This window comes from Pseudonaja textilis, chromosome 7 (genome assembly GCF_049901715.1).
Source record: "Pseudonaja textilis isolate UNSWEBS1 chromosome 7, rPseTex1.2, whole genome shotgun sequence".
Lineage (NCBI taxonomy): Eukaryota > Metazoa > Chordata > Lepidosauria > Squamata > Elapidae > Pseudonaja > Pseudonaja textilis.
This window is the reverse complement of record NC_141996.1, coordinates 33783609-33793424: the sequence shown is the minus strand read 5'-3', so window position 1 is coordinate 33793424 and position 9816 is coordinate 33783609. Positions and strand designations below refer to the sequence as shown.

General features: G+C 35.2%; 1 long non-coding RNA gene across 1 annotated transcript; it reads right to left on the bottom strand.

Moving 5' to 3' along the window:
- Positions 1-848: 848 nt before the first annotated feature.
- LOC148125300 (uncharacterized) lies at positions 849-5686 on the bottom strand. Its single transcript, XR_015744416.1, has 3 exons — positions 5639-5686; positions 1850-1919; positions 849-992 (listed from the first exon to the last, which is right to left on the bottom strand). It is a non-coding gene; the product is annotated as an uncharacterized LOC148125300 (long non-coding RNA).
- Positions 5687-9816: the final 4130 nt, after the last annotated feature.

The window sequence follows — 9816 nt, the reverse complement described above, 5'->3', positions numbered from 1 at the left end:
AGTAGTCAAAGAGGAGTTTCCACTCAACAATAAACATAGTCTTTCTTCTAATCAAATAAGTCAATTCAGCCATCTGAGCAAGTTCCATCATCTTCATCAACCATTCCTCCATTATGGGTAGTGCTGAATCTTTCCATCTTTGGGCATACAATAATCATGCTGCAATTATCATAAACAACAACAATATTCTACAATTTTTTTCCAACTGTCCAGCAATCCCCAAAGAAAAAACTTTCAATCTTTAAAATACTCTAAACAATCCAAAATTTTCTACTTTTTTATGTTCATCAAACATAATGTTCAAAATTCAGAGGCTTGATAACTGCCTCATACTTATGATCAGATGCTGTTTCTCAAGGTCATGTGATCCCCTTTTGCAACCTTTTGACAAGCAAAATCAATGGGCAAGCCAGATTCACTTAACAACCATGTTACCAACTTATCAACTGTAGCAAGAAAGGGTGCCCATTTTACAAATGAGGCAAAACTCACTTAACAAATGTCTTGCTTAACAATAGAAATGTTGGGATCAATTGTAGTCGTAAGTCAAGAACTATTTGTAAAGTTTCATTTGTTAAATGTTCATGGTAGTATATCACATATATTAAGAGAATAATAATTATTATGTTGTTGGTTTGAGCTCTGAGCTTGGTGATTTGGTTGCAAAAGTTTTATCCCCATTCAAGGAAACATCTTCAGCATACTTTGGATTGTGGTTGTCCGGGCGACACTGGCCTTTAAATACCTTTCTGAGTCCTGATCTGATTTCGGGTTGTAGATTGGCTGGCTGTAGTTGCTGAGTCATAGTCTGTGGTTTTAAGTACTGTCTGTGTGATGTAAATTACTGCTGGTGTTGTTGTTCGGATGACTTCTGATCATGTCATGACATGTCATGTCCAAATATAGGGGATGTCCTTATTTCCGTTTCTTAGCTTAGGAAGACATAGCTGCCTGAAGACATTTCCATGGTCATGTGCCAGCATGACTATAAGCTGAAGTGTATGGAACACTGTTACTTTTCCACCAATGCGATACCTATTTATCTACTCCTTTTTGCATGTTTTTGAATTGCTACATGGGCAGTAAGCATTCTAATATTTCATGAAAATTATTCAGATTCCCAGACATTAATATAAACATTCATGTACATTTTCAAGCAACACATTTTACTAATGTTTCCTTCTGTATTTATTGTATCAAACTTGCTTGTCTCATTCTTTCTATATCAAATCAATTGCTAAACATTTAATTCATTCTCAGAAATGCTTTAATCCACATACTGTTTTTTCATATTCAATAGCTAATATTCAACCATGTTCATGCAAAAAAAATCCATAAATCAAGCCAATTATTTTTATCATATACCTTCTCTAACAAACATACAATAAATTTTCTTTCTTACATTCATTTATTCAAAATGATCTGTTAAGAACAAAAATCAGGCCTGCACATGTCTGTCTGGAAAAGAGCTACATTTCACTGTTCTAATTTTATTCCTTGTCTCTTACAACTTTTGAGTCAGAATTCTGTTAACATCTTCTGTGGCACACTTAACAAATCATTCTGTAGACAACTAAAAGGTTTTTGAATTAATTAGAACACCTGTGAGCAAGTATGTCTTCCTTTTAATGCAAGGTTTATAACGGTAGATTTGTGAGTCCCCAGGAGATTGGTGTTTGTGTTCTGTGCTTTTGTGTGTCCGGAAATGCTATGCATGTATAAAGAAACTTGATGTTGAAGAAAGAAGAAAGGATCCCCAAATGAAAGAAGTGCAACTAAGAACTCCCAAAAAAATAAAGTAGAACTAGAAAGGAAGATTCACAGAGCAGACTGGCTTTATATTTGTCACCTGCAGATATCCAGAGCTTGGTGGTATCTCCAGCACAGTAAAGCACAGCACAGCACAGTGTGACAGAGAACTAGTTTTCCCAAAACATGAAGAAATGATGATATATAATTGATAGGTGATAGATTAGATAGATATGATATGATATGATATGATATGATATGATATGATATGATATGATATGATATGATGGATAGAGATAGAGACTGTAGATCAGACTCAGACATTGTGATTTTGGGTCTCAATGAAGCAGTATTTTTCACAGTTTTTCTCTAGAATTTCCGGACATTGCAAAGCACAATGCTTTAAGCATGGAACAAAATGCTCACCTTAATCATTTATATAAACTGTTATGGTGGGAAGAAAGGAATTAGATTCCACTAATCAGAAGATATGGTTTTTAATCAGAAATTTTGAACTGATATCTCCAGGGGTGGGTTTCTACCAGTTCTGTCCACCTCTGTAGAACCGGTAGCTCTGAAGAGCAGCAGACATAGAACCGGTTCTATGTCTTCTGATATTTTTGCCTACCCACCCACCCGGGCTCTTACCTGACCTTTATTTCCTGATTTTTCAACTTCAGCTGCCTTGCGAGGCACCGCTGCTGTTAAAAAAGCAGGAAAAGAGGGCTGTTTCAAAGGCTGCTTCTCTGCACACAGCATGCTGATGACGATTTACAGGCACGCGCGGGCAGTGGGCAGGGAAGCACATCATAAATCACTGAACCTCATAAATCACCGAACCGGTAGTTAACCCTGTCATATCCCACCCCTGGATATCTCTGATCACAGCATATTTGGAGAGATTATGGGATAAATTTGCTCTATGGCTCAAGATGGCCCTGAATCAAGCACTTGGTAGCCAACTAAAATTGAAAGCAAGATTTTCTTAAGTTTGGGTTACTAGTTATAAAGTTTTCTAAGGAATAGGTTACAGGTTTACAACTACAATTGAGTCCAAAATTTCCATTGCTGAGCAAGGCAGTTGTTAAATGAGTTTTGATCTATTGTATGACCTTTCTTGCCACAGTTGTTAAGCAAATCACTGCAGTTCTTAAATGAACATGTGGTTATTAAGCAAATCTGGCTTCCCACACTAACTCTACTTATCAGAAGCCAGCTGCGAAGGTTAGGAAAGGTGATCATATGACACTGAGACAATGCAATTGTCATAAATGGGAATAGAGTATTTATCCTTAGTCAGCTTGACCTCTCAGGGGCCTTTGATACCATTAATTATGGTATCCTACTGGATACTGGCTTCAAGGGTTGGGCGTTGTGGGTTGGCTCTGTGCTGTCCTGGTTTACTTTCTTCCTCTGTGGCTGCTCTTAGTTGATAGGAAGTGAGATGCCCAGCCCTTGTCTTTTCCTTTGTGGGATTGAGATCATCTGCCACTATGGACTGAGATATCATCAATATGCTGTTGACATCCAGCTATATACAGTATCTCAGGTGAGTTACCTAGCTTAACCACCTGCCATTGATAGCTTATTTTAGTTATCAAAATTGGGATGCTTTACTTGTGGATGCTCATTTCTTTTTTCTTCCAAAAACGTAATGCATTAAAATCAAGTTTCATTTCATGCTATTCATATCCACAACAAAGGGTTTTATAATATTCTTTTATTCAGAAGAACCAGATTTAAAAGCAAAGTTGATAGTTTACACTTCAGAGATAAAGCCATCCAAAATGTCAAAATCTGCTCCCTGATGTTTTTGCCTTTAAGGTGAATGATACAGCATTAGCATTCAGTTTCTTTCAATAAAGCCCTACTTCAAATCTGCCTTTAATCACCTACGGGAAAAAATTTTGTCTACTGATCTTGTCAATACGTGAGCACTGCCCTCTATAATCAGCAACAACTAGCAGAGTAAAATCCACAGGAATTCCTTTACCTCTATTTTTATATTGATATCTTACAGTACCATTACCATACAACAAGAATTTCGTCAGAGCATGATAAATTTCTAAAGAAATTTGGTGGTGCACCTACAGTATGGCTTCAGAAGTTTTTTTCCAGCCTTAGTTAATTTAGTTCACCCTTTACCTTTTCCCCCAATTTTCATCAACTTCTTTAGCTTACAAACAACCCATTACCCTTAGATATTCTGATTGTCCTGTTATTCTTATCCTCGAACCCCGAACCATTCAATGTACTATATTTTTCTTGATAACAATGAAGAAGTGGCTATCAAATTCCCTTTCTCCCCTTTTTACATTATAAGTGTAATGCCTTAAAATTTCTCACAGATCCTCAATATAAGTATTTACCAGATCCAACCCCTAGCCTAGTGTTTCCCCCACCCCCCAGATCAGCTACGTATGGCCAGCTGCTCCTACCTGCTGGCTTAGATCATACCAGAAGGCAACACAGCAATAATATCTCCCCATAGTCATTGACCCAACATATAAGGATTACAAAGATTGACAAAAAAGGCAGTACAAAGGAAATGTGATAGTTGTTCCTATTTCAGCCCACTCCACTATTCTCTTCCCCTGTGTTTTGAACAGGGCACAGCATAAAGAACTTTACCACACCAAAAGAGTCTTGTAATTAATTCCCACTAATCTAATTTCTACTGAATTCAGTGAGGCTCTCACTCAGCTACATTGAATGGCAGCCTATAAATTTTAGTCTGAAATTTCCTATGATTTCTTTAAATCAAAATATATACTATTTCATGTTTCATTTCAGTGATGTTTCAGAAATCAAGTGATCATTATATCTGTTGTTCAGCAGTTAAAGTAAACCTTTAGAAAATATTCCTTATAATGCTGAATTTCATTTTAAATCAAATTTATATTCAGATGATACACCTGCCCTTTTAGAGCAATGAAAGACTTTATAAATACAGTTGTATAAATTGTTCTACTTTGAATGTAGAGAGTTTTATGTCTTTAGAAAATTACTGTACTAGCTAAACATTTTATCTTTACTGAAAAATACAATGGGAATGTGTTCTGTGTATTAAAGAGAAGACATTCTCAATTATATACAAATTAATCACCTTTCAATGCATTCTTATCCACCAGCCGTCATTATACAAAATGAAAGGAAAAATAGAAGTATCACTACTCCTCTATAATACCCATTAATTAACTTAAAATCATTAAAAGTTATCTCCTTTATAAATCCTAGCTATATGTGTAGCTATAGTTCTGATTATATTTTAAAAGGAAAATAAGCAAATAAATGCTTGGACTATAGAAAAGGCTATAATAAAACCTTTATCAGTTACTTTTCAATAGACTTATAATCTTTTCAGTAGACTTCCTTTGCAGGAATAATGGCAACAATAACTAGACTAATTTGTTGTCCTTAATTGCTTTATGTGAAATTTAAAATTATTATTATTATTATTATTATTATTATTATTATTATTATTATTATTATTATTATTATTATCTCTTATTCATTAAACATAAAAGACAGTTAACTAAACATTTAAAAATATTATTTTTAATTTTTTGTTTTAAAAAAACAGTATCATTATCATCATCATCATCCACATAATCAGCCAGATGGGTTTGGGTTTGGCATTTTTGTCTAGCTATCGAGTCCTTACTAAGGACCTGGAATAGCCAAATCTGTATGTTTGACAGTGTTACAGATATTGTCCCAGGATGGAAGCTGTTCCAAGTAAAGCTGCCTTCTGCTATTGACTGATAGCAAACTTATCAATGCTGCTGCTGCTGCTGCTGCTGATGATGATGATGATGATGATGATGATGATGATGATTGGTCACACAACCAGCAATATGTTTAGACTGCATTTTTCATTTTTACTCACCTATCGAGTTCTTCCCAAGGACCTGGGGAAGGCACATGTTTGATTTGGTTAAAGTATTGATACAATATGAAAGCTGTTCTAAGTAAAGCTGTTGATTGTTACTGATTTTGTCAATCCCAATGGTGTTCAGGTGGAGGTCCAGATTATTTGGATTTCACCCAAGGGGTGTATTACTATTGGTATTATCTTTATCTCCTTTTGCCATGGTCGTTCTACTTCTATTTATAGACCTTTGTGATTTTCTGTAGTGCTTTCTCAGCTATTCTTCTGTTTTCATGTTCATTATCCAGACATGTTCTTACTTGATCATTATTAAGTTTGGAGAGTTTCAAGTGCCTTTTGGTTTGAATTTTGAAGTCCCAGAGTATTTTAGCTTCTTTGTTTTCTATTACTTTCTTCAGTAGAGACTACCTGATTTAGGAATTAAAACAATTCAGTACCTATGCTGGTTTCCTTTATTGCTGACTCCACCTGGTTCCTCTCTACACATTGAGTTGCATCTCGCAAGGCATCTTTTTAGTTCTGAACAGATCTTTGCACTTCTTCCAAATCTACTTTTATGAATACTTTATTTTATATTAGAAGTCAACATTAATCTGCTAGCCACTGTTCTGTTATTTCTGATTCTGGATATCGTTCTTCCCAAAACTGGTGCCTTCTTTTCAGATATCCTCTTCTTGTTGGATTTAAGTTGAGATAACAGAATATTATTTTTAGTGCCCAGTTTTTGTATATTTTGATGTATAAACAACTTTTGTTCCCATGGTTCTGTTCTTGTTGGCTCTGGTTGCTCTGGTAACAGTCCTGAGTCCTGTAGCCCATTTGTCACCATTTATCCAAGAAATCCAACACTTCACAGAATCCTTGTTGACCTGAGTGATTACAGATCCAGTATGAATCTCTATAAAGTATGATTGAACCTCTGACATACTGTAGTTCTCATCTTCCTCAAAGCACACAAGCACCACAACCACTTCATGTTAGTGCCTTACTGGGGATTATTATACTCATTATTATTTCAGTTGAATATGAAATGAATAAATTACTTGTAAGCACTTGAGTGTATGTCTCAGTATCAATCTAATGCAAAGTATTATAGTAAGATATTAATTCAGGGTAAAGTGATTGGATAATTCAGTTCAAGGAAAAAAAGTTTGCACATGATCAAAAGTGTACTGACTCATCTAATCAGGTTTGATGCCTAACTTTGATTCCAGAATGCACTTTGAATATTAAGTTAGAGGGCAATGGTTTGATTCAATCATGTTAAAATTATATCTTTGAATTGAAAATTCACATAGCTTTAGCAGTAGGTTACATGCCAAATGTTGACATTGATAATACATGCATGTAAAATATGAACAACGGGGCACAAAATTGATATACTTGTAACTGAATAATGTATGAATATGTGCAGTGCTCCTGGACATAGGTTTAGACTGATTTACCTATTTGTAAAGTAAGTCAGTAACCTTATATAGAATTGATTCTTTAAAACTTCCTTGCAAAAGACATGTGGTATGAGCCAGTAGATACTGCCAGTCATTTGATGCTTAGAAGACAGAAAAAACATTTTAAAACAAATCATTAATATCAGGAGGAGACTGGGATGCCTCCCAATATTTATTCTGACCCTAACTATAGCTCACTTTAACTTCATTCCCAATAATTAATCTTACAGTTTTGAACAGGAAAAAAAGTTTCTACAAAAATGTCAATTAAAAAATCTTCTGATATGTTCACAGTTGGACAGAATCTTTTTCTGATATAAATCTGTATGTAGCTATATGTATTTTATAAGTATGTGGTCCTCAGTATATGCACAATGCTAGATTATTCTTATCTCTGAATTCTTATCTCTTGTAAAACTGTGTGTACATTTTCAATCATTTTTGTTCAGATTTTCTTCTTTGAGTTCTATACATTAATATCATGTTCATACAACTAATGCACATTGTCTTCCTGTTTGACTCTTTTCTTTTTTTTCTAGCTAATACATTCTTCACTGTCATGTGGTAATTGAATGTGCTATGGATAGCTGACCTGTACAATCAGAAGTGTAAAAAGGTTATCATAATGAAGGTTACTACAGTGTATTGAGAACACTGGTCATTGTTTTCTGTTTGTAAAAAATACATTGTTATATGTGAAGCCATGACTTTAATGTACACATGTAAACAGTCCAGTAAGATTATTAACTCAACAACAGAACGTCCAGTTTACCCAAAATGTATTACTTATCCTAATGATGCCAGCTATCTCCCTGTCATCAGTTTTCTCATTTGTATTGCACTTTGAATTCAGTACAAGATTTATTTATGTTGACCTAGTACAAGATTCAGTACAAGATTTATTTATGTTGATATTAAATATTTTCAGCATAGTTGGTGTAGTGTACATGCTTGTAAAGCTGAGCAATGCCTGTACTACAATTGCTATATCTAGAAAGCGAATGACAGAAAATCATTAAATTTTTAAAACAAGCTGAAGGTCATCTTTGAAAGAGGGAATGTAAGAAATTGAAGTAAAGAAGTAAATTTGTGATTACCTATTTTTTTTAAAACAGGCTTGTATGGATTGTTTATATCCAGGGGTGGGATTCAAATTTTTTAACAACTGGTTCTGTGAGCGTGGCTTAGTTGGTGGGCATGGCTTGGTGGTCATGTGACTGTCTGGGTGTGGCCAACTCAATATCACTCACATCAAGGCACGCATCTACTTGCCTGGCCTCTCATGACTGGGGATGCTGCAACAGTCGTAAGTGTGAAAAACAGTTATAAGTCACTTATTTCAGTGCCATTGTAACTTTGAATGGTCACTCCACACAAGCAAAGTACCAACAAAGGAAGGGGAAAAATCTCCAGAGATGTTCCTGAGACAGGAAGTCTAGTCCTGCCAAGAATGTAATAAGGGTTAATGGAGAGGCAGTTTCTGTAAGCAACACCAGAACGTTTCCTTCCTGCCTTTTTTGCAGGATTAGGCCAGTAATTTATTCTAACAACCAGTTCTCCGGACTGCTTAGAATGTTAACAACCAGTTCTAGCGAATAGGTGCTAACCTGTAGAATCCTACCCCTGTTTATATCAGTCTAGCACCCTTTTGGATTCTACCTTATTTTATTAAAATAATGAATTGAGCTTAATTCCATTTAAAAATAAAAGCATGCATTACTTTGAATATATGGGAAAGAAGCAATTGCCTTCTTAGCTTAATAGACTAGCATCTATTCTTCATAAGTCATTTCTCCATTTGTTATGAGCTATCATATTCAAAAGCAGCAATCTCTTCAGTAGATAAACAAGATGAAACACCTACATCATGCTAAGCCATTATGTGGCTTTTTTTGTGGTGGGGGAATAGCTTGGTACAATGTATGAATCTATCCAAAATTATTTTATGGTGGCACATATGTAAACCTTACTAGACCTTACATAAGGCTTTGTAGGCTCATATGAACTCATATGAAATTAGAAAAAAATATCTAAAATGAAATCACATTGTTTTAAATATAGTTTAAATAGTGCGGAAAGGGGTTTATGATTAAAAGATACTGCATAATCTCTGTCACAGTACATTGGGGGAGAGAGAGTAAGGAATCCAAGACCTTTCAACCTAAAAACAAGTCACCCCTTTGAAAATTTATTTAGTTGTATTTATTTATACTTGAAATTTTTATGTCTGCCCATCTCATGGAATGTGACTCTGGGTGGCCCACAGTAATCCAATAAAACAGTAAATAAGACTATTATATAATAATTATTAAAACAAATTAGAAATTATTAAAAGCAGGGGTGAAACAGGAAAAGAGACTAAGAGATGTTAACAATAAGGGAGTAGGGATGTTAACAATAAGGGAATCACAAGTTCACTAGTCCCCTGGATTCCCCTGGCCTTCTGGCATAACCAGGTGTTGAGGATCTTTGAAAGCTCAGGGGTGAGGAGGCCTATCTTACATCTGGAGTAAGAAGATTCCATATTATGGTCTCTATGGCAGAAAAGGTGTTCTAGATAGGACCTGTCAAATGTGAGATCTGGTGGGATGGATGAAATTGCTGAAGGGTGATCCTCAACTAACCAGGTGCCATGCCATATAGGGCTTTAAAGGTCAATACCAGCACCTTGAATTGGACCCAGAAACAAACTGGTAACCAATGTAGCTCATGCGGGAGAGGTCTAAA